Source organism: Lucilia cuprina, chromosome 5 (genome assembly GCF_022045245.1).
Source record: "Lucilia cuprina isolate Lc7/37 chromosome 5, ASM2204524v1, whole genome shotgun sequence".
Lineage (NCBI taxonomy): Eukaryota > Metazoa > Arthropoda > Insecta > Diptera > Calliphoridae > Lucilia > Lucilia cuprina.
In genome coordinates this window covers 24,808,714-24,834,152 of record NC_060953.1, presented here as the reverse complement: position 1 = coordinate 24,834,152, position 25,439 = coordinate 24,808,714, and the positions used below count along the sequence as shown (strand labels likewise).

Sequence of the window (25,439 nt, the reverse complement as noted above, 5' to 3'; positions counted from 1 at the left end):
AAATTCTTCATATGTCTTTCTTAATATAAAGTATTCCGAAAGAGATTCTTTATACACACAATGTTTATATAAAATATAAAACAACATTGTTTATTATGTTAACATTTAATTGAAAAAGAATTTTTTTCTTACATAAAATTTTTGTATGCATTATTTAAATAAAATAATATTTATTTAGGATTTTTTTAGATTTTTTACTTGAATTCAAAATTAAACGAAATTTTTCTCCGTTTAACGGAAATTTTTATATATACAAATGTAAACAATAACAAACTTTGACAGCTACGTATGAATTCGGATTGCAAAAAACGTTTGCAAAATTTTTTTCGCTCGAAACTTTTCAGTTTTGCTCCCATTGTTTTCTTTTTAGCAATTAAATGATAAAATAATTTTTGTTTCTGTTTTACTCACTTCAAAGATCGAAACAAAACAATTTTAAACGGTTCGTTTATTTTATTTTCATACTCTGATACCAATATACGTGGTCAGGCAAACATAAGCTTCTTTCAAATCGTGCCAGACTAGCTTAAAACATTTAGTAATTAACGGATATTTTGTAACGATATCTTTAGATTCACCCTTTGTTTTACGAATTAAATGGCAAGGTCGTTCTATATTATATCGTTATAATAGATTGACATAAATAAATCTGAAAATGTAGGCCAAGACACATAATCCGAATGTGTCAACATCACATGGGGGTAGAGGCAAATTATGTTAATTTTTCGATTAATAGAGCTTAAACATTGAAAATAAGCCAAATAGTCCTGTACTTAGAAGTAGCCACATCTTTATTACTTGATCATTACCGTCTTATTTCCGTGCCCTGAATCTTTAATGAATAAACCTTATGAATTTTCTCAAATAAATCATTAAACATCGCGCTGAAAGTAAGAAGAGCATAAATATTCAATAGATTAACAAATTGTAAGGTAATTAAAAATCCCAACTAATTCACTACAAAACATATTATATTAGCTTTAAGTCTTCATCGACAAACGTGACTATAGTTAAACCGACCGACTGAATTGTAACCAATGCAATGGAAGAACAAGAATTGTAAATCTTGCAATTGTAAATCTGTAAATTAAACTTTATATGGATGAGTTTAGTAATGAGTTATGTGCGTTTTAGTTACTTTCGGGAGGGGACCTTGTATGGGAGCTATGACCAGTTATAGACCGATGGAAAAAAATGTCCTAGTGATATTTTTGTGTATATGATCATTACCTGTACCAAATTTTATATGGATATGTTAATTAAGTAATGAGTCATACGTGTTTAAGTGTTTTTCGGAAGGGGAACTTTTATGGGAGCTATGACCAATTATGGACCGGTCGGAAAAAGATTTCGTGGTAATATTTCTTTATGTGAGAACAATGCTTGCACCAAATTGTATATGGATATCTTAATTTAGTAATGATTTTCGAAAGCGGACCTTGTATTGGAGCTATGACCAATTATGGACCGATCCAAAAAAGCTTTCATTGTAAAATTTCTGTATATAAGAGCAATAATTGTACCAAATTTTATATCGATATCTTAATTTTGTAATGAGTAATGCGCGTTTAAGTGATTTTCAGGAGGGAACCTTGTATGGGAGCTATGACCAATTATGGACCGATCCAAAAAAAACTTTCATTGTAATATTTCTGTATATAAGAGCAATACTTGTACGAAATTTTATATCGATATCTTAATTTAGTAATGAGTTATGTGCGTTTAAGTGATTTTCGGGAGGGGACCTTGTATGGGAGCTATGATCAAATATGACCAAATATGGACAAGCAATACTTGTACCAAATTTTATATCGATATCTTAATTTAGTAATGAGTTATGTGCGTTTAAGTGATTTTCGGGAGGGGACCTTGTATGGGAGCTATGATCAAATGTGACCAAATATGGACAAGCAATACTTGTCCCAAATTTTATATCGATATCTTAATTTTGTAAAGAGTTATGCGGGTTTAAGTGATTTTCAGGAGGGAACCTTCTATGGGAGCTATGACCAATTATGGACCGATCCAAAAAGAACTTTCATTGTAATATTTCTGTATATAAGAGCAATACATGTACTAAATTTTATATCGATATCTTAATTTAGTAATGAGTTATGTGCGTTTAAGTGATTTTCGGGAGGGGACCTTGTATGGGAGCTATGACCAAATATGGACCGATCCAAAGAAACTTCCATGGTTATATTTTTGTATATAAGAGCAATACTTGTACCAACTTTTATATCGATATCTTAATTTAGTAATGAGTTATGTGCGTTTAAGTGATTTTCGGGAGGGGACCTTGTATGGGAGCTATGACCAATTATGGACCGATCCCAAGAAACTTTCATGGTTATATTTTTGTATATAAGAGCAATACTTGTACCAACTTTTATATCGATATCTTAATTTAGTAATGAGTTATGTGCGTTTAAGTGATTTTCGGGAGGGCACCTTGTATGGGAGCTATGACCAATTATGGACCGATCCAAAAAAGCTTTCATTGTAATATTTCTATATATAAGAGCAATACATGTACTAAATTTTATATCGATATCTTAATTTAGTAATGAGTTATGTTCGTTTAGGTGATTTTCGGGAGGGGACCTTGTTTGGGAGCTATGACCAATTATGGACCGATCCAAAGAAGCTTTCATGGTTATATTTTTGTATATAAGAGCAATACTTGTACCAAATTTTATATCGATATCTTAATTATGCGCACTTAAGTGATTTTCTTGAGGGGACCTTGTATGGAAGCTATGACCAATTATGGACCCATCCAAAAAATGTTTCCTTTGAATAAATTCTATTGTCATAAAATTTTAATTTCTAAAATTTTGTAAAGATATCGACATAACGACGGAAGTTATTAACAAAAAACCAAATTTCCGGGAATATGTACTTTTGTATGGGAGGTATAAGAAATTGTGGACCGATTCTGGCAATTTTACGCAGAGATTAAGCTCTTATACGGAAACGAATGTGTGCCAAATTTTATGGAATTATCTTGCATAGTTTTCGAGAAAATTACATCAGAATGTGTAAAAATGCTTATTTTTTTCGAGGTTGTTTCAAATTTTGATTCATAACTTTTCCCGATGTGTATTGATTTTGCCCATTTTCAATACCAAACTGCTTAGGATAACAATAAATATTTTCAGTGAATTTGGTTGATGTCCTTGGCTTAGTTTTAACGTGAGCGTGTTTTAGGCAGACAGACGGACATAGCTAAATCGACTCAGAATTTCATAAGGACCAAGAATATATATACTTTGTTGGGTCTCAGATGCATAATTCTTGGTGTTACACACGGAATGACAAAGTTATATATACCCTCTAGCACCACTGATGGTGGTGGAGGGTATAAAAACCGCTCAATAATGCTTGGTTTGAAATGTATAGACGTTAAAATAATAGAGAACAAATCATTTTCATTGTTTATTTTGAACGTAAATGCATAACCTTAAAGAAATTGACGCCAAACTACTCAGGTACTGAATATATAAAAATGAGATAGGAATATCACATTTTTAAGATCAAAATTATTTAAGTTATTGGCAGTTGCTACAACGGCCAAATGTTTCGACATGGTTCTAGTAGGTGAAAATTCAAATCCTTTTGTGCACGACCAAGAATACCAAAAGAAAGAAGTCGTACATACAGCAATTATAATAACTACAGAGTTCACTAAATCAAATGTTGCAGGCTAACCTTTATAATACAAAAAATATTAATAATGTTGCAAATAATGCAATTTTTTTTTTCGTTCGATAAAATTACTATATAAAGTAACTTATTTCTTTAAAATTGTAAGTGAATAGCAATTCGAGGTTGTTACTAATCTCCCTTGTAAATTTCTACATTCATGAATAATTACATGAATCTAACACCATGAATTCAAAACAAAAATGAAATTTTAAAAACATTTAGAAAATCAAAATGTTTACAATTGTCTGTTATACATGGCTTAACAACACAGTTTCATTAAAACTAAAAAATTATTATTGCTTTATATATGGTAGTCCCTGAAGTAGGGGAGGGGGTGTTGTTACACTTGTAAAGAAAAACATACCTCATCAGTTATTACCCATAACAAATACACCTCTTATTGAGAAAATGGGAAGAAAATTAGAGGTGTATTTGTTCTTTCCTATTTTTTTCCAGGATGTTTCAAAGTTTTAAACGAGTTTGGATCATCTTTCAATCAACACAATAATAAACTTTAAATACAAATAAATAAAAAATTAGTACTATAACTTTAATAAGGCAAACTGGTCTCGCTGTAGTAAATAAATAAATCGAAATCTTCCCGTTATTTGTACGAATGAAATAAATAACACCTCTCAGATAGATTCATCGATAGATCAGTTTAACTCATGTATAAAAACAAGTAAGTCCGACCGAACGTTCGGTTACGGGTTCCGAGTTCGGTAAAAAGTGAGGTTCGGCCAAATTTTGACCGAACACCGAACGCCGAACTTTTTATAAAATGTTTGTTTATCATATTTTTACACCATCAAAAAGTTTTAAAAATGCTGAAAATTTATTTACAGAAGTTATCACACATCCTGGCTGTACAATAAATTTCCGATATTCATAGGTACAAAACGCCTATTTCGGCTGATTTGAAAAACAGTTAACCAGAAAGTGATTAAAAAGCTAAGAAAAGTAAAACATTAAATTTGAATTATCTAGTTTCGACTATAAATCTTTGATCTCATTTGTAACATTGAAATGTTCTAGGTCCTTATTCTCAAACGATCTAGACATGTATGTCAGTCAGTCACATAAAAGAACGAAGGACCTAAACTATTGTTGCAGATTGATTGGTATTCAAAATGAACAAAATCGGTTTACATTTTGACATGGCCTCCATATAAGGTTCGCTTTTGAAAATGAGTAACTAATGGCAGGCTTAAAAATACTAGTATTTTTAGGAAATTATACTAAAATTTTTTTATGAACCAAAATTTCATATAAATCGGCAAATTGAAATTTGCGAATTGTGTTAAGAATTGATTCGATAAAATTTATTTTGTTTTCGATACATATTTAAAACGAAATTTTGATCACCTTGGATCATAATATGATCATGTATGATTATGATATATACAAAAATATCATGATGTAATATTTTGACGGTATTTAATCATAATATTATATTTTAGAATTGTTGCAATAACGATATTAACCATTTTTTTTGCGTGCTCTTACAGAGATATCAGATATCATTGTCAATGAATCGTTTAAAAATCAAAAGTTAATGTATTAAGATATATACATTTCACAAAAATAGTTTGTTATTAGAAATTTATCACTCTCTAGGATTCGGAATTAGTTGATAATTGACCCAATTGCTATTTTCAAAAAATCTTCCCGATGTTCATATTTTAGTTTTAAATGTTATAAATTTATTACTTTTTAATCATAAATGCATTTTTCGTTTAAGAAAAAAGTTCGTGTTCACCGAACTTTGAAAACCGAACAAAGTTCGGGTTCAAATTTTGAGTATATGACACCCTACACCAGTTACGAATATTAAATGTGATTTATTTTTCATAATAAAGTATTTAGCTTCAATATTACCTTGTACCGATACATTTAAGCAATTTATGGATGAAAAACTAATTTTCTGAAAGAGACTTTATTTGAGGGCTAGGGGCAAATATGGACTAAGCCCGGTAAAATTACATAATACATTTACATAATATTTTATTATACCGAAATTCATCGTGATATTTGTGTTTATAAGTTATTTTTGGACTTGTATTCCCAATATGGGTTCGTATTTGGAATAATAACACGTCATTTAAATGAGTGCTTATAACTAATGAACATTCGATAATTTTCATTGGTGATCTATCTTTATTTTAAAATGCATTATTGATAATATTATAAATTAATTTATAATATTTAAATAATTGTTTTTAATATGATATTGTTAAAAGTTATATATGATAACACAATAAAACATCTATAACTTATTTCGAATACTTTAAAATTCAATTAGAGTAAAAATATAAAAATAAATATATGTGTTCAAGTTCGATTTATGATAACATATGCAAATACTATTTTTGCGACGTTAGAATCATACTAAGCTCCTTCTAACGAGTAAACCGTTAACGGTACCTAAATATTGTTTGCCACCAATTTACGTTTTGTAAAGTTAAAAACACTTCTTTTCTGATCGTCAACATAAGCACTACGTGCTCTTGGCGTTATTACTTCTACGAGGTAAAATAATAATAAATAAATACAGAGAGATCTACGTCTCATTAAATTTGCAAATATTTTGTTTTATTTTCATAAAACAAACCGGAATTTTGTGTATCATATACGTATTTTTGGCATCTTCACTCCATCATCCCTTGGAAAACATACAGTCCACCGAAAATATATTTATTATTAATTTTTACGAAATTTCTACGAAATAAGGTACGTAAATATATTTCAATTGTGAGCAAGTGATAAAAAATTCTATAGTTGTTTCAATTGGTTTAACTTGTTATATTTGTGGATATTTTACACTAATTTTAACTTTAATTTATATCAAAAAAATATTTAAATTCTTTTGATCCTACGGAGAATAATTTAAAGCGATATTGTTGATCTTATTTTATTTTAAATTGGTGTTTTCTTAAATTTTCTTTGTGCGTTTGTTCGTATACAGATTTACATTTGTAAATTCTAGCAACAAAATACATTCTTCCCTTATATCGGGTACCCTACGGTCGGTCAGTTTGACTATTATCAAGTTTGTTGATATAAATTCTGTAGTCAATTCGTAGTTTAATATCGAGTTATTAATTCATCTATTTTTATTGCAATTTTTAAATTTTAAAAAATGTCGGTCACATCACTAAATGCGTTTATTAGAGCATCGGATGCTCTCGTTGCATACCGCGTGAGGTTTGATAATTAAGATGATGAATTGCATGACGTTTTTAAGTTGGAGATTCGGAAACGGGAGTTAGAAAGACTTTGGGACAAAGTTAATTCGACGTACGAAGTATGTCCTAACACTCTAGAGTCTAGTGAATTTAAAGTGGGAGCGGAAAAATATCAAGCCACATCTTTTGAATATATTGAATGTGGAGAATCTATTTCTAAGAAAATAAAAACATTGGAATCCGCTTCAAAAACAGCGAATTTGAATTCCGATAATTCAGAGCATAATCTGACGCTCCCTCCATGCGATATCGACTCTTTCGTAGGGGATTATGTTTCTTGGCCCGCTTTTAGGGATTTATTTACCGCAATTTACATCAATAGCTCGAGGCTTAGCAATATAGACGTCTTTGCCATTTAATACGGATAACCGAGAGTGAAGCTAAAACAATCGTTTCAAGATATCCATTAAAACCTTACAGCGCGGAATCGATAGTTTTCTTACGGCACTTTCTATTTATAATGTGCCTACAGATAATTGGATAATACAGATAATAATCTTCATTGCAATCTCACAATTCTTCCGGAAAATTTTCTTGTATTTTATGTCCTATCTGATAGAATTTCAACAGTGAATGAGCATAACTTCTGCACTAATTGTCTTTCGAGGACACATACTGCCAGAAGTTGCAAAATAAATAATAATTGTTATATATGCAATAATCGACATCACTCGATGCTTCATTTACAACATTTAGAAAATTCTGTGGTTGAAAGACCTACTGTTTCTACGGAACAGAATTCTGGTGCGGTTCTACGACCTACTAACTCCCACTACCAACAATCATATACGTCCAATAATGTAACGTCCAATTCACAAGTATTTCATACTAGTCAAAGCCAGTCTGTTCTATTAGGGACAGCTACTGTAAATATAATTCATAATAACAATTAGTATCAGGTCCGCGCTTTAATTGATTCGGATTCGGAATGCTCTTACATTTCTGAACGATTACGTAAAAGGTTAAAACTTCCCACGCATTCTGCATATGCTCAAGTTTCTGGCATCAATAATGTAGTTATTGGAGTTTCTAAATATTGTCCTGTGGAAATTGGTTCCGACTTAGACTCTTCAGTAAACCTTAGTACAAACGCATTTGTTTTACCAAAAATTTCGGGAAATTTACCTTCAACTTCCGTATATATCGATATTGAAAAGTTATTGCCAAATCTTCGTTTGGCGGATTCAAATCTTTAAGATAGTAGGTGCGGATTTATATCATCGTATAATTTTACCGGAAGTACAGCAAAATATATTAGGGTCATTATTGGCACAAAAAACTGTATTTGGCTGGACTCTGACAGGACCAGCCAATCCCAGGGACTTTGAATCACATATCGCAAATTTACAATACACTACGTGGTCTAACGCTTCTTAACGTTTGTTTGAATATCACTTAAAATGCTCACAAGAATATATTTACGTCTACTTTAATATACATACTAAATTTAAATACACCACTTTGTGGTTGGGTCATTTATGACCATGCCCCTTTTTAAGGGGCCCAGTTCATGGTCTGCTTAAAACCATTCTCCATTTGAGAGCAGTATGTAGTCTGCGAAAAACTACATCCCATAGGCTTTGTCCTATGGGAACCCTTTTTCTACGAACCCAGTTCATGGTCTTCTTTAAAACCATTCTCCCTTTGAGAGCAGTATGTAGTCTGCAGAAAACTACATCCCTTAGACTTTGTTCTATGGGAACCATTATTTTACCAGCCCAGTCTGGTGTGATACCTTTGATCACTTGTTTTATGAAAAAAAAAAAATATTAACAAAAAAGAAAAAAAAACAATAAATCTATAGATATAGATCTCAATGTTAATTGCAACACTCTTTAGTGTTGCAAGGTGGCCGGCAATGTTCAAGTTCGATTTATGGTTTACACTTGTTTTGATAACATATGCAAATACTATTTTTGCAACGTTAGAATCTTACTAAGCTCCGCTTTATTTACAATTTTGTTGAAAAATTCTAACGAGTAAACCGTTAACGGTACCTAAATATTGTTTGCCACCAATTTACGTTTTGTAAAGTAAAAAACACTTCTTTTCTGATCGTCAACATAAGCACTATAATTTCTGAAACAAAGCGACATCAACATGCTTTCTTGATTGCTTTGAAGCAACTAATTAAAATTTTTTACTATTTTAAAAAAATACGAACTCATGCACGCCAATGACACACTAATGTTAACATCATGCATGTTTCACCTAAATATGAACCAGTTCATTATCAGTTGAACCCATGCATTTACTACTTTTTTTGCGTGTTTTTTTTTTTTTTTTGCCGGACCCAGCAAAAAAATTTTGAAGTTGTTTAAGAAGAAGGGATATGTTTACGATTTCTTTTGTACGTATTCTTGTTAATGCATTTTTAATACATGTCAAAATTTTTATATATTTGTCAAAAGTGAAGTCATAAAAAACTGTACACAATTTACTTATGCAAAATTCTGTTATAGGAATAGTAACATTCACTATAATTTGGTATTCTCTTAGGATTCAAATGAAACGTGCATTTCATATATTAAAATTAGTAATATTAAGTCCATTTTAACATCTTGATTAATAAGAGAAGAAAATACCAAGTTGGCTGAATGTTTAACGGATTTTAAATGCATACATATTGTTCAGCTCCACCACAATTTCCCAAGATTTTATGAAAAAAAAAAACAAAATATTTGCAAATTTAATGAGACGTAGATCTCTCTGTATTTATATATTTTTATTTTACCTCGTAGAAGTAATAACGCCAAGAGCACGTAGTGCTTATGTTGACGATCGGAAAAGAAACGTTTTTTACTTTACAAAACGTAAATTGGTGGCAAACAATATTTAGGTACCGTTAAAGGTTTACTCGTTAGAATTTTTCAACAAAGTTGTAAATAAAGCGGAGCTTAGTAAGATTCTAACGTTGCAAAAATTGTATTTGCATATGTTATCAAAACAAGTGTAAACCATAAATCGAACTTGAACATTGCCGGCCACCTTGCAACACTAAAGAGTGTTGCAATTAACATTGAGATCTATATCTATAGATTTATTATGTTTTTTTTTTCTTTTTTGTTAATATTTTTTTTTTCATAAAACAAGTGATCAAAGGTATCACACCAGACTGGGCTGGTAAAATAATGGTTCCCATAGAACAAAGTCTAAGGGATGTAGTTTTCTGCAGACTACATACTGCTCTCAAAGGGGAAAAAGGGTTCCCATAGGACAAAGCCTATGGGATGTAGTTTTTCGCATACTACATACTGCTCTCTAATGGAGAATGGTTTTAAGCAGACCATGAACTGGGCCCCTTAAAAAGGGGCATGGTCATAAATGACCCAACCACAAAGTGGTCCAAAAGCCAATATCTTGAAGTTCAAGGTATTGCAGTTAGATCGGGAGAAACTGACTTAGAGCTCTATAATGTCTATATTGCGCCAGTAGCCAGCTGTCCAGCAGGCTACCGTCCCGACATTAGGACATTGTTAGACGGCGATATGCGTCTTGTCCTAGGATACTTCAACGCCCACCATCAGCTCTGGCACTCTTTTTTAGGGGAAGACCAGAGAGGTGCGTTGCTGGCGGTACAGATTGACGAATCCACCTTCTGCACCTTGAATGATGATGCCCCACGCGGATTATGGGTACCTGCGCTAGCTGACATCACCATAGCGAGTGCTGGTTTGATCAACTACGCAACTTGTCGAGCCGTAGTTTCTCTAGGGTCAGACCACTTACCCATAATCGTTTGTCTAGATCGACCTAACGATTTTGTCGTCTCTGAACGCCGTCAATACGTAAACCAAAAGAAAGCAGACTGGCACGGCTTCAGAGAATTCACCGAACGCATCTTCAGTGATCTAAATTTTCCCTCCAACGTACACCATTCAGATAGGAAGTTCCGTTAAACTGGTCGGATATCCATAGTGCGGCCGCACTTCTCAGCAGAAGCAGTCAGGCTTGCAGATGAAAGAGAGGACATCCGAAATACCAACCCAGGTGATCCAAGACTCACCCAGCTGAATATTGAAATCAGCAGGTTGGTAAATGAGGACAAGCGGAAAAAGTTATGGTCTACAGTTCGATCTCTCTCCAACGAAGAAGGATGACATGGTCGCTATTAAGTTTGCAGATATCCCCATTTCCGACCCTGAAGGGTGCTCGCGCGCTTTCTGCCGGCAAATTCATTGAGCACCCTGTGAGAGACAAGGCGAAACGAAGTGTTGTTCGCAAACTTCACAACCTTCCAGTCATACATACCACAACCTTTCACCCCAGCTGAAGTTGCAGACGTCATCAACAACGCCAAACCATCTAAGGCGATTGGCCCCGACGGAATATCCATGCTGATGTTAAAACACCTTGGCGAGCGGGGAGTTGAGTACCTGACTATGGTTTTCAACAAGTCAGTGAGCAGCCTCGTAATACCCGAAGCCTGGAAAAAGGGCGACAGAGGGATAATCATACAGGCCGATTTCCCTTCTATCACCAGTCGCGAAGACTCATGAGGCGCTTCTCCTCCCCCAGCTGTCCAGCGACCTAACAGCAGCTCGTCACCAGCATAGAATTCCACAATGCCCAACAACACGAAGAGATGGATAAATTATCTGAGTGGCCGTCAGTCGTTCGTGGAGTTTAGAGACAGACGCTCCAAACTAAGTAGAGTTAAACAAGGCGTACCTCAGGGTGGAGTACTATCGCCACTTTTGTTTAACTTCTACCTCTCTAAGCTCCCCACACCTCCAAAAGGCGTGGAATTGATTTCATATGCGGACGACTGTACAATCATGGCGACAGGCCACAACATTGATGAATTATGCGTTCTGGTGAATGCGCGTAACCTTCAATTATCACCAGCGAAGTCGTCAACAACACTTTTTACCATCTGGACGAAGGAAGTAAACCTAAACATTGGCATCGTGGTCGATGGAGTCCAAATTCCGACCGTGCACCACCCAAAAATTTTGGGGGTCACATTTGGTAGCCTATTTACTTCCTCAGCTCACGCCACTGCAATCACGCACAAATTGCGTAGTAGAAATTAGGTCCTCAAAGCGGTAGCCGGCAGCACTTGGGGTATGGATAAAGAAACCTTGTTGGCTACATATAAAACGATTGGTCGGTCAGTGGTTAACTATGCTGCTCCAGTGTGGTCACCTTCGCTAAGTGATACCCAGTGGAGAAACATCCAAAGCTGCCAAAATGCCGCCCTAAGGACTGTAACGGGCTTCTTGCAAATTACCTCGGAACATCACCTGCATGAGGAAACGAATGTCCTTCTAGTCAAGGAACACAATATCATATTGACCAAACAGTTCCTCCTGGAATGTCATCGGAGAAGTCATAAAAATTTGTACATCACACAATTGGCATGTCAGAAAGGATCTTCGTATATACGAGGAACACATATGCAGATATGTGCGGCATCCACTGGATCAGTCCTCGTATTCGGCAGCTTTGAACGACATTTATAGAGACGGCATAAATTCCGCAGTCGCAGGATACCGCATGAATGTCGTACTTGGAGGCCGCCCACTGCCCATAGCAGACACGGAAGAAAACCTGCCGCGGAAAACAAGAGTAGTTCTGGCACAACTAAGATCGGGATGAAGCAACAGGCTTAATGCCTACTGGTCACGTATAGACCGTGCCGTCCCCAACGAATGTCCTGCATGTGGTCTGGGTCCTCATGAGACACATCCAGTTGGAGTAGCCCAATTTTTAGGCCTGGACATTGATGTAGAACCCCCCAACTAGATTATTGTATAGTTTTAGCTGTTACTTGTTGTCGAGGTTAAATAAATTTCAAATCATAATGTCTGAAGCAGCCAACAAATGGAGTTATTTAATAATTTAATGTTAAAATTAGCATTTTTCCATACTAATTTTACAAATATGTTGAAAAAGGTGTTATTTGCACTGAAATAGCATGAAGTGCAAAATTTAAGTTACAGCAATTTTGTAAATTTTTCTTTTTTTCACATTTTAAAAATATTTGCCATCATTGTGTGAATAGCAAAATGAAACAAATTTATTTCCTTAAAAATTATTTTGGTTTTGTTCTATAAATACAAAGCAATGCCATATTGAAATTAGCAAAAAGATAATGAAGCTCAAAACTAAATTTCAGCCTCCAAAGATAGTTTTTTTCTTGATATAAAATAAATCCAGTGATTAAAGAAAGCTCGTAATATAAAATTTAAACTTATTTTAAATACATAATTAAAATATGTGGTTAAAATTTCTCAGAAAAAATTGTGAAAATATACATAAGTAAATTATTGTTGTTTTTTAATTTATAGAAAATCAAAAGAAAAAAAACTTATGCTGTTACATGTCTATAAACCAAAAATTACTGGTCAGATTTTTTTCAAAAATTTACACAACATAAAATGAACTCTTAAATATAACTTGAGATAAAAACTTTTTCATTTTTGCCACAAAATTTTCATAAATTTGGTCAAAAATTATTACTTTTTTCTTTGTTAACAAAAACTTTTACATTTTAAAAATATTGATGTTGGAAAACGGAATAAATAACTATTGGCAACTCTATATTACAATGTGAATATCGTTAACTTATTTTACTTTGTTCTCTTTTTGTCTTATTTATTCATTCTATTCTTGTACTTACATTATTTTCAACTTTAATATTAATTTACTAAGACTTTAGTTATATTAAAATAAACAAGTTATGGGCCCAGAACAGACGTCGGCACTAGTATTGTTCTGAATACGAAGATTTTCGGCAGTTTACATGTATACAGCACGATCACATACGAACTTCTCAAGAGGAGCGTGAAAAATACAAATATTTTATTTAGTTGCTTGGCAGCATTCAACAAAGTAGGTTGCTGTCGCTTTGAAAAAACAAAAACACTTCAAAAACAAGATCATAATTTACAAAAACAACATACACACTAAATAATTTTCTAGAATGCATAACAATGAAAGTAAATAAGATCGTTCTTATTTGATACTTTTTTTGTACATTTTAATTTGAAATTTTCTTTCTATGTGAAAAAATGATCATTCTTATGTCTATTGATTATATTTTATTTTAAAATATTCCCAATTTATAGTAGCGCAATTTAATCTTCGAAATTGAAAATAGCCAAATATTTATTTAAGTGCAATTAAAAAATACTAATAGTATGTGTGTAGTAGTGTATTTTTATACGCCGGTATATGGCCCAGAACAGAATATAATTAAAGAAACGACATACATGGGTACGACATATGGGTACGTTTGGAAGAGACTTACAATCCGAGAAGTCCTCTATACAAAAAGTTGGTGAACCTTACAATGGCTGTTAGAGGAAATGTAGGTCAGCATATTAATAATTTTACGGATTTGGCAGAAGAGCTGGCGGAGACGGGAATTATTATCCAAGATGAACTCCTGATTATAATGCTTCTTTCCAGTTTACCAAATGACTATGAGAATTTGGTTATAGCAATTAAAACACGCTCTATGTCAATTTAACAACCGTTAAACAGAAAATTCTTGAAGAGGTAGATAGACATAAAGAGAAAATTGATCGCGAAGAGGCAACAACAAGCACACAGCATATTTTTTATGAAAAGTTTTCGTAGAGAGAATAAGGCGAAGAAAAATATTAGACAGAACAAAAGGAAAGGTAAATGCTTTAATTGTGGTGAATTGGGTCACTATACCAATACTATATGTGAAAAACCTGCAAAGGGGCCAAAAGCAACATCTATTACATATACATTCACAGGGAAAATAGAATACAAGAAACACACTATGGTGCGTAGACAGCGGGGCAACTTCACACATGTGCTATAAGCGAAAAATGTTTTCAAAGTTTGTCGAGCACACGGAGGAAATTACGGAAATTGAGTTGGGTTTAGTTGAAAATATTTAATAATTTCAGTACGCACTTTTTTCTGGTCACTCATTTTAATCAGATTAACAAAAAAATTAATATAATTGACATTACACATAATATCTGACATGTTTTTCAAAGGTAACTTGATCAAAAAAAAACAAATAATACTTTGGTTGAAAAAATTTAATGAAAAACGTGTGTTAAGAAGTTTAATAAAGAAGCCAATCATTTGTTACAACGGGCTCTATAAATACCGAAATTTACATCAAGGAATGTTTACAAAAAAGGCTGCTTCCATTCATAAGACTTCATAATGTGTCCACTTATTTTTGGCCTGACTTGGCATCCTGTCACTATGGTAAACAAGCCCTTGAGTGGTACAAGAACAATAATGTGGTATTTGTACCCAGAGAGGCAAATCCTCCAAACTGCCCGGAGCTAAGGCCAGTGGAGAGCATATTTTTATATAAAATCTTGAGGATCTTGTTGGAGCTGAACATTTGGTCCTAGCGAACCGGATTTCTTAGATCATTTATCGGATTTTTTGGATCTTTATATCAGTACCGGATCTTCTTTGGCACCTTCAACTCCATTCCCATAATACAGTTCACCGGAGATATCTTTATCATTCATTTATTTCTACGAAATAAATGAATTGTGAGCAAGTGATAAAATTCGTTTGTTTTGTTTCGCGAACATAAACACACATTTCTTTTGTGAATTTTTGTTTTATATTTTTTAATTTGTGGATACATCTCACTAATTCGAACTCTAATTTATATTTAAAATTTTTTAATTTATTTTGATCCTACGGACAATATTATGAATTAAAGTAAATTTTATTAAAATTTTATTACAAAAATCAGTGGTTTTTACATTTTTTTATGCGTTACAGATATAAATCTGTAAAATAAAACAATAAAATACATAAACGGTTGATTCTTCTTCTACCTTTATATTAGTCACCCTACGCTCGGCCAGTTTGACTATTATCACATTTTTGTAGTCAAGTTGTATTATTAATTAATTTATTTTAAACGACTTTTCAAATATTAAAAAATGTCGGTTTCGCCTTTAAACTCGTTTATTAGAGCATCGGATGCTCTTATTGCATTCGGGGCTATGTTTAGTAATTTTGACGAAGAAATTCATACGGTTTATACTTTGGAGATTCAGAGTCAAGAGTTAAAAACACTTTGGGGTAAAGTTAAGACGACGTATAACTCTTTAGAGTCTGAAGAATTTGATGTGGCAGCGGATAAATATTAAGCTATCTACACAGCGTATATCCAATGCGGAGGATCTATCCATGAAAAAATAGATGAATTCAATGAATCTCCAACGGTAAATTCGTACTCCGGTAATACAGATCATAATCTAGCACTACCTCCTTGATTCATTCAGAGGTGATTATGTTTCTTGGCCCGCTTTTAGGTATTTATTAACCGCAATTTTTATTAATAGTTCACGGCTTAGCAATATAGAACGGCTTTGTCATTTAATAACTAAAACTTATTTTTGGCCTTCCTTTCCTTGACAAGGAATCGATATCAGCACTCAAAACCCTACATCGCGGAATTAATAGTTGCATTTCAGCTCTTTCTATTTATAATAGAATTTTTATGTGTATTCAACGTCTGCCTAGATCTACAGTAATTTTGTGGGAACAGGGTGTTAAAAACAAAACTGTTTTGTCTACATGGAAAGATTTCAAAAACTTTCTGACAGAAAGAATTCAGACATTGCAATGTCTTTAAGATCTTAAAGGTACGAACTCTTCAGTGCATTCAAATAGTTCTACTCAAAGTATAACAAGTAGTCCGACTCTTTGACAGCAGTACCTAACTCTAAGCATGTGTTAGTGAAAAAGTACATAACTCTAAATATGTGTTAGTAACAAAAATGTATATGTATTGGTGTCAATGTCAATAATTAAAAAAAAATTTTTCTAGTTTAGGAAAATTAAGCTAAATTTTGTGTAAAAAGTGAGATAAAGTTATTTTAAAAAATTACAGATTTTTTGTGCACAACCGTAATTTCGCGTACAATCCTTGAAAGTGGCCAAAAAAGTAAGTTAAACATTTGAGTGTTTTGACAAGTTTAAATTTCTCACAAGAGTGTCGAATTCACACGACACTCGTAGATGTGAGAGAGTAATTTCCTGTATATGAGAGTCGGACTACTTCTTATACTTTGGTTCTACTATTACTAAACCCTCATGTATCTTATGCCCTAATCAATCACACTATTTGCGAAATTGTCGTCGATTTAAAAATATTTCAGTATCTGACCGAATTTCTACTGTGAATGATTATAACTGCTGTACTAATTGCCTTTCGAGGACACATAAAGTCAGAAGTTGTACAATCAACAATAACTGTTTTATTTGCAATAATCGACATCATTCTATGCTTCATCTGCAGCATTCAGATAATTCTATAGTTGAAGGACCTACTGTTTCTACTGAACAGAATTCCAGTGAGGTTCTACGACCCACTAACTCTCACACTCGACAATCGCATACGTCCAATAATGTTACTTCTAATCCACAAGTATTTCATACTAGACAGAATCAGTCCGTTTTGTTAGGGATATTCATCTCTATTAAATTTAAAATACACATTTGTTTTATTTTTATATAAAATCTTGGGAATCTTGTTGAAGCTGAACACCCGCAGCAAACCAAAAACTGTAAGCACGGGTAAGCGGGGAAGACCACGTAAAGAGAAGTTGAATAGCATGATACGGGAAAGCGTTCTCACGACAGTTGAAGAAGCTTTGAGTAGCCATAATCGGAACAATTGGTGTGAGGCAATGCAGACGAAAATGTCGTCTTTGGAGAGCCTATCCTTGATTCAAAATGGGTATTTGCCCTTAAAAAAGACGAGAAGGGATGCATAGAACGTTTTAAGGCTTGTCTTGTAATTAAAGGTTATAGATAGATTTGGCATTGATTAGGAGGACACTCTCTCACCTATTGCGAGATATTCAACCATACGCTTGGATATGGCGCTAGCTGTTGAATGGAAGATGTATTTGCACCAAGTTCACATAAGTTCGGCTTACTTTAATAGTGATATACATCATGACCTTTATATTCGTCAACCAAAGGGTTTTGTTGACTCTAATTATCCTGACAAGGTTTTGAAGCTGCATAAGGCGATATACGGACTAAATCAGTCCGGAAAGGAGTGGTACGAAAAACTGGACTTTGTTCTCATGGTCTTTATAAGGCCACGATGGAAAATGAATTGGTGGTAACTGTTTACGTCGGTGATCTTATAATTATATGTAAGAATAAAAACAAAGTCTTAGCTGTAAAGCATTTTCGGAATTGAAATCGAGCGAGTCAATAAAACTTGCATAATTTCTATTTGCCAGTCGCAATACATAAAAGATTTACTCCAGGAGTATGGGATGTAAAATTGTAAGGCCGTTGCAACCCCACTCGAAACTAATCATCATATGAATATCGTGAATGTGAATATCGTTAACTTATTTTACTCTGTTCTCTTTTTGTCTTATCCTTATCCTTGCATAAGATAACAAGCATTATTTTTAACTTTAATATTAATTTACTTTGAAATAGAATAAAGACTTTTGTTATATTAAAATAAACAAAGGTAATTCCAAAATAAATCGACCAAAAAATGCTGTTTTAAATTTTTGTCCCCTCCCCTCAAATCTTGGGTATTTTTGTTCAAAATTAGAAATGTTGATGACAGAATAACTTTGGAACTGGTTATCCGATTTTAACAAATAATGTTTCGTTCGACAGGTCATCAATTACTCGATTTTGGCATTTCATTAATTGTATGATGTCCTGGCGCAAGGACTATATAGTTGAAAATGTCCTTCATCCTTGAATATCTTTAAAAAGGATATTTTATTTTTCTTAATTTTTTTATGACAAATAGAAAAACTTATTATTATTGCTACTTAAAAGTTTTAGAATGGCATCTCAATGCGTTTGGAAGTTATAGGTGTTTTTATTTAGTTACATTTACAATTTTCATAGGAAACTAAGTAAAAATTACCACAGACCTTCAGATTAATGTTATAAATATGATGGTGAATAAAATCTGAAATCATGTCATATATAACTGAAATATTGGAGGTCATAGGTCAAAATAATCACTTTTTTTAAATATCTAGCCATTACAAAATTTGTAGAGAATGAAATTTACGGCATTTTTGTTTCACACAATTTTTTTCTATTATCAGCAGTTTTGGAGTTATAGCAATTTTTCGTTCATTTAAGATATGGTTTTCTAACCTCAATATATTTTGAACTACTAACGTAATTGTGATAACTTTATGAGCAGCCAATAGTACACATAGTACATAGGAAAAAAATGTCTGAAACAAAAATGCCGTAAATTTGATTCTATAAAAATTTTGTAATGACTACAAATTCGGAAGGAGGGAGATATTTAAAAAAAATTATTGTTTTGACCTATAACCTCCAATATTTTAATTATATGTGACATGATTTCAGATATTATTCACCATCATATTTATAACATTAATTTGATGGTCTGTGGTAATTTTAACTTTATTCGGCATTAAAACCTTAATATACTAGACTATAAGTATGTTAAAATGTATAAAAAGCACTCATTTCCTATGGAAATTGTAAATGTAGCTATATAAAAATTCCTATAACTTCTAGACCCATTGAGATCCCAATCTAAAACTTTTACATAGCAATAACAATAAGTTTCTTTATTTGTCATAACAAATTAAGAAAAATAAAATATCTTTTTTTAAGATATTCAAGAATAAAGGACATTTTCCACTATATAGTCCTTGCACAAGGACTTCAGGCAATTTTAATGAAATGTCAAAAAAGAGTAATCGAAGAAATTTATAACTAAATCGAAACGTATAAAAATTTGAAGTGGTCGAAATATCTGTGGAATTACCCACATTTTAAAATAAGATATCAAACACCAAAATCATATCAGAAGTAATCAAGTTAATACTAAGTTACTGACGTATCGTATATGCTCCAAGTGGATTTTATTTTTAACAAATAAAATTTCTTCAAACAAATATAATTTTTTTTAATTTGTTTAAAATTTTAATTAATTATCAACATTTTAATTCAAATACTATAGGGTTTACATATATATTTAAAAATTATTTAATTTATTTTTTTAATTCTTTTTTAATATAACATTGCATTGTCTTCAGGTGTCTTTATGTGTACTAAGTTTCAGTCAAATATGGCTACGGGAACTGGTCGAAAACCCAGGTACATCTAATAAAATAAGTTAAATAAAAGCCTTTAAAAACTGCAAACCTCCTCACAATAGTAAAATTTTGTATTATTGTGAGGAGGGTATTAACATGTTTGTAAAACCAAAAAATATTGGTCGTACACCTTAAAGTATACCAATCGCCTCATGTAAGTTAAATAAATGCCTTTAAAAACTGCAAATCTTCTTCGTCTCATAAAATTTTTAAGCCATATTGTACTTTAACCACTATTGTCAGAAGGGCATTAACATGTAACATGTTTGGAACACCAAAAAATGTTGTTCATAGACCTTAAAGTATACCAATCGCCTCAGATTCACTTTCTGAGTAGACAAATCTTCATTCCATAGAAGTTTAAATGACACTGCCGAGATTTTTGTAATGATCAGTCCTCATTCAACACTAGTCCCCATACACACCCCCTAAGAAAATGACTTTAAGGACAAAATTCACTTATAAACACTAACAACACAATGAAATTTTACACAAATAACTTTGATGAAGACCTATGTAAATTAATTTTCAAAAAATTGTAAGGGTACGTCCATTTTTACCCTTACTCTCATTTGAGCCCTCTTGTAGAAAAATCTCAATTTTTTAACTATAAGTAATAATATTCCGGAATTAAGGTAAAAATATAATTAAATATAATATTCATACATTCATACTTGTTTTGCTTTATTTTCATACAAAATCTTAAATTAATTCTATTAATGATAAGCAAAACAAAATATATTATGCATTTTAATAGACGGACTAGTCAATATGTTTTTATTTGAACTTTGAAAGTGTATAAAATATAAATTTCTATAAATATTATACGTGTTAGTAAAACTCTATCTTATATTTGAAATTGGACATAACCGAATATATCATTATAACTTGACTTTTTTAAATCAACAACAGAGCCGCAAAATGTAGGTATTGATTTTTCAGCCAGAGCTGAAATATTAATATTGTAAAAGCTTAAAACTTAAGGAATTTTGCTAATTTTTTTTAAATTACTACATAATTGAAAATTTACGTTTAAACCATATTTGAGGGTGAAATTTCCTTGCGCTCTAACTAAATACTGAAGAATATAATAGGCTTAACCCTTGGGCCAATATGTTATATTACTATTTGTCTTCCAGACTCCTTTACATTTTTCTTCATGTATACACATACTATATATAGTAAGAGACGATTACTCACAATGTTTATAGGAACGTACATATACAAGACTTTCAGTCCATGTAAGAGTATGCCATACTTATACAAAAATTTTAACAGAATTTTCACTTACCAAATAAAACTCACATGAATAAAAGTCTTATAACATTCGTTATATCTAATCAAATGTATATTTTTAAACACTAGATTGAAATATCACTAAACAAACTGAAACATTTATTAGAAAATTTTATACACATTTGATATTTCTAATGCATAACAAAAATATAAATTTAGCTTTTATATAAACATTTCACAGGCAGGTTCAAAAAGTTCATAGTTTATTTACTATGTTCCTTGTGTGGCTTTCATAAAGGACACATATAACTATATTAATTATCTTTGGGACACATATGTTCAATTTCGGTGTTATACAGCTGTATCGTAGTATTGATTTGTTTTTGTTTTATTTAAAAAGTTTGTAAACATTTAATGACCAGGGAAACCAAAATATGCAAATGCATGTTTTTTGTGGTGCGTCGTATGGACTCATGGATAAGATATTTACACGTTTCAGACCAATTTGAGAATTTTGGCATCGATTTGTTAGAGCATATTTTTGCATATTTTACCCATAAGAGCATAATTTTGCATGATTTGACTTTTTAGCATATTTAAGGCATGTTTTCGAGTTTTAAGAGCATATTTTACTCTTTTAGTGCATATTTTGATGTTTTCGCTTTTTTCGTTTTTATTCATTTTTAATTTTCTTTTTAAAACTTTATTTAAAAAAAATAAAATTCTATTTTTTTATTTTTTTTTAATTTTTTAGCCTATTTTACAATTTTGAAAAAAAATCATTATGTTATAGTTTTTTATTCAATAAAGCATTATATTTTAAATCGGACATAAAACCGATTTGATTTGATTTCATGAGACCAATCCATTTTTATAGTTTAAAAAACTAATTATTAGAATTTATGACAACACCAATTAAAATTTCAGTTTAAAAGCTATGAATACAATTGGAAGAAATGTGTCAAACTTTGTCGTTTGAAATATGTTTTTGGGGACCAAATGGTTTCATGTTATTTATTGGAACGTAAAACGGAATTCTATTATACTAGTTCTTCAAACTATGAGATGAAACATTTATAAAAAAATGTTGTAGGATATAGAATATGACATTAAACATTTCTTATTTCATTACAATTTCAGTCTTTTTGAGCTTTTCAATGTTAAAAAATAATAAAAAATTTTATTTTTGGAGCATATATTTTAAATTTTAAGAGCATATTTTGAGTTTTTTACTGCATATTTAAAGCGCTTAAAACACTTTTTTTAGAGCATATTTTCGGTTTCCCTGTTAATGACATACAACGCTTAAGCGTTACACATCAATTGTGAATAAGATTTTAATAAATAAAAAATGTCACAAAATATTTCGGCTTAAGTTGGTTTTATTGACATTTTTCAAACCACGTCGAATATTTCACCACTCATAGAGAGTTCGATTGCGAGTGAAATGACGTAAACATTTTTTGTTGGCCACGCATACTTGAGGGCCTACTTGCGGGCCTTTTAAGTTAAAAATATTAATGGCAATATTTAGAAAACTATATACAGTGTCTCTCATAAGTATTCGAATTTAGGTATAATATAAAAAGAAACTAAACTTAATAACATATTTTGTATGCTAAATGAATAAATTAATTTGTTAAATTCTCTAGACAGTCCTTAGCTTTGATATCACGCTTTTTAAAACATTAAAAATTCACATTTACTTAAATTAATTTAGCTTTATTTAAAAATAGTCCATAAAATTACCTCACAAAAGTATACGATTTTTTTCTGTATTTCAAATTTGACTATATTATACGAAACACAAAAATTAGAATCGAATGTTTTTTTACTAAAAATTGTTTTAAGGGGTAACTATCAACCGAAAGGATATATTTTTGGACCATTTGGTCCACAATTTTGGGACATTTGTACCATCTTTCCACACAATATCATTAAAATTACGATTTTTGACCATATTTGACAATTTTTTATCTTTTTCAAGAGATAAAACCAAAATTTAATATTGGGATTTAATAGATTCCTTCAGGTATCTAAAAATAATAATCTTTGTTATAAGGATTTATTTTTAAGCATTCCATGATATATTTTTGGTATCGTTCTTCTGTTTCTAATTGAATTATCTGGATCTTAAGTCCCTTTTCGTACCACTAGGATCGATATTTTCCAAACTAAGTTGGCTAGTATATATAATTGTAGATATTAGCATTAATATATTTTAAATTTTCAAGACATCGTAACGGTGTACAACTACAAAACATGCCTTAACAAAACGTCATCCTATACAGTAGATTTTAGTTTTCACGATTATGTTGCCCATTACAACAACACTGTATGTAAAAAATTTTGGGCTTATTTTGATCATAGTAGATAATACTTAATAATATTGATATATTTTTGAGTTAGACCATAATGATATGGTGACATTCAGCCTAGAGGCCATTGGTTATAAAAATAATGATTCCACTATATTGAATGGCGTTTCTTCGAGGCATGCTTTGGTGTTATAAACTTCCACAATATATTGAAAACTTAAAATGTATAACAGCTGATATCTAAATATATAAAAGACAAGTTTCCCCCAAAAATTGTGACCCTAGTATTATAAAAATGGACTTGAGTTCCAATAAATTGAATTAGCGATAGAAGAATGATTCCAATAAAATATCTTGGATCGTTTAAATACAGATTCTTGTAATAAAAATTATTATTTTTAGATACCCCAAGGGGTATATTAAATTCCAATAACAAATTTTGGTTTTATCTCTGGGAAAAAGGAGAAAAAATACAAATATTGCAAAAAACCGCCATTTTAATGATATTACATAAAAAATGGTACAAATACCCCAAAATTGTGGACCAAATGGTCCAAAAATATATATAGTCAAATATTAAATATAGAAAAAATTCGTATACTTTTGTGAGGTAATTTTATTGACTTTTTTTAAATAAAGCTAAATTAATTTAAGTAAATGTGAATTTTTTAAGTTTTAAAAAGCGTGATATTAAAGCTAAGGACTGTCTAAAGAATTTAACAAATTAATTTATTAATTTAGCATACAAAATATGTTATTAAATTTGGTTTCTTTTCATATTATACCTAAATTCGAATACTTATGAGAGACACTGTATTTATTTGGACCTTTATATATAATTTAATTTCAAAAATCTTTCTAATGATATGTTACATGATATACAAAAAAGGACCCATAGGTCAATTTTGGGAAAGACAATTTTTGAGGCTTATCTAAAAAATCGGGAAAAATGCTTTTATAGGTAAGTATATAAAAAAATATATATTTTATCCTCTCAAAATGCTCTATATTGTTTTTTTAGTATATTTCTCATACGTATTGATATTTAATTTTTATTTGTCGAATGTTGTTCAGTTCCAACAAGATACACAAGATTTTATTGTAAAATAAAACTAAGAGACAAAAATCCCATTTTATTTATACCATAATATTACCTTATATAAGTAGATGGTTGTAAAATGTAATATACGTGTTATACTTGTGTCGTAGACAAATCAAACAAATATAATGTCAAAACGAACAAGTAAGATTCTATAGTCGGATCTAACCGACCATATGATACCCTACACCAGTGAATTGTAAGAAAAAACTATAACTGTAAAATACAGAAACAAAACACCATCAGATATGTAATACACTCTCCTCTCTTTTATCGATAAGCTCTTTTGTTAAAATTTTTTTCTTACTTTGTATGTTTGTTTTTTTAGTTCAAGCATACATACGTGTGACTTTTGTTTCTATTAGTAACAAATTTAAACGCTTACAACTACCACAATTCCTAATTAATATGGAATGCATTTTGTTGTGGAACATTTCCTTTTCAAAATTTAAATTTGGCGAAAATCACCAAAAGTTAAATCAAAGAAATTGCGACAGTTGATTGGAAACGGCCATACTTTAATAACAAAATTTTAAGTCAAATCTAATTTTTATAAAAAATGTTATTGTATTTTCCTAATTATTATCATTTTTAATGTAATGTATAAGAAATTATACATCATTATTTTTAGGACAAATAATGAAAACAGGATAAAGAAATACTCCTGCCCTAGGCAGATCGATTTTTGTATTCCATAAAACTTGTAAATCATAAAAAAATTGTAAAAAATTTA

The 25,439-nt window shown here is 31.3% G+C and overlaps 1 protein-coding gene across 9 annotated transcripts in view; it reads right to left on the bottom strand.

The window, feature by feature from the left end:
• LOC111684889 overlaps positions 1–21,706 on the bottom strand; it is a 254,020-nt gene extending 232,314 nt beyond the window's left edge. For 4 of the 9 annotated variants that reach the window (XR_006940941.1, XR_006940939.1, XM_046951133.1 and 1 more), the window contains exon 1: positions 21,345–21,706. The gene's annotated coding sequence lies outside the window, so the exon portion shown is untranslated. Of the gene's footprint in view, positions 1–203; positions 885–21,344 lie in introns of those variants that run through there. The other 5 variants (XR_006940940.1, XR_006940938.1, XM_046951134.1 and 2 more) reach the window with 5 other exon arrangements.
• Positions 21,707–25,439: the final 3,733 nt, after the last annotated feature.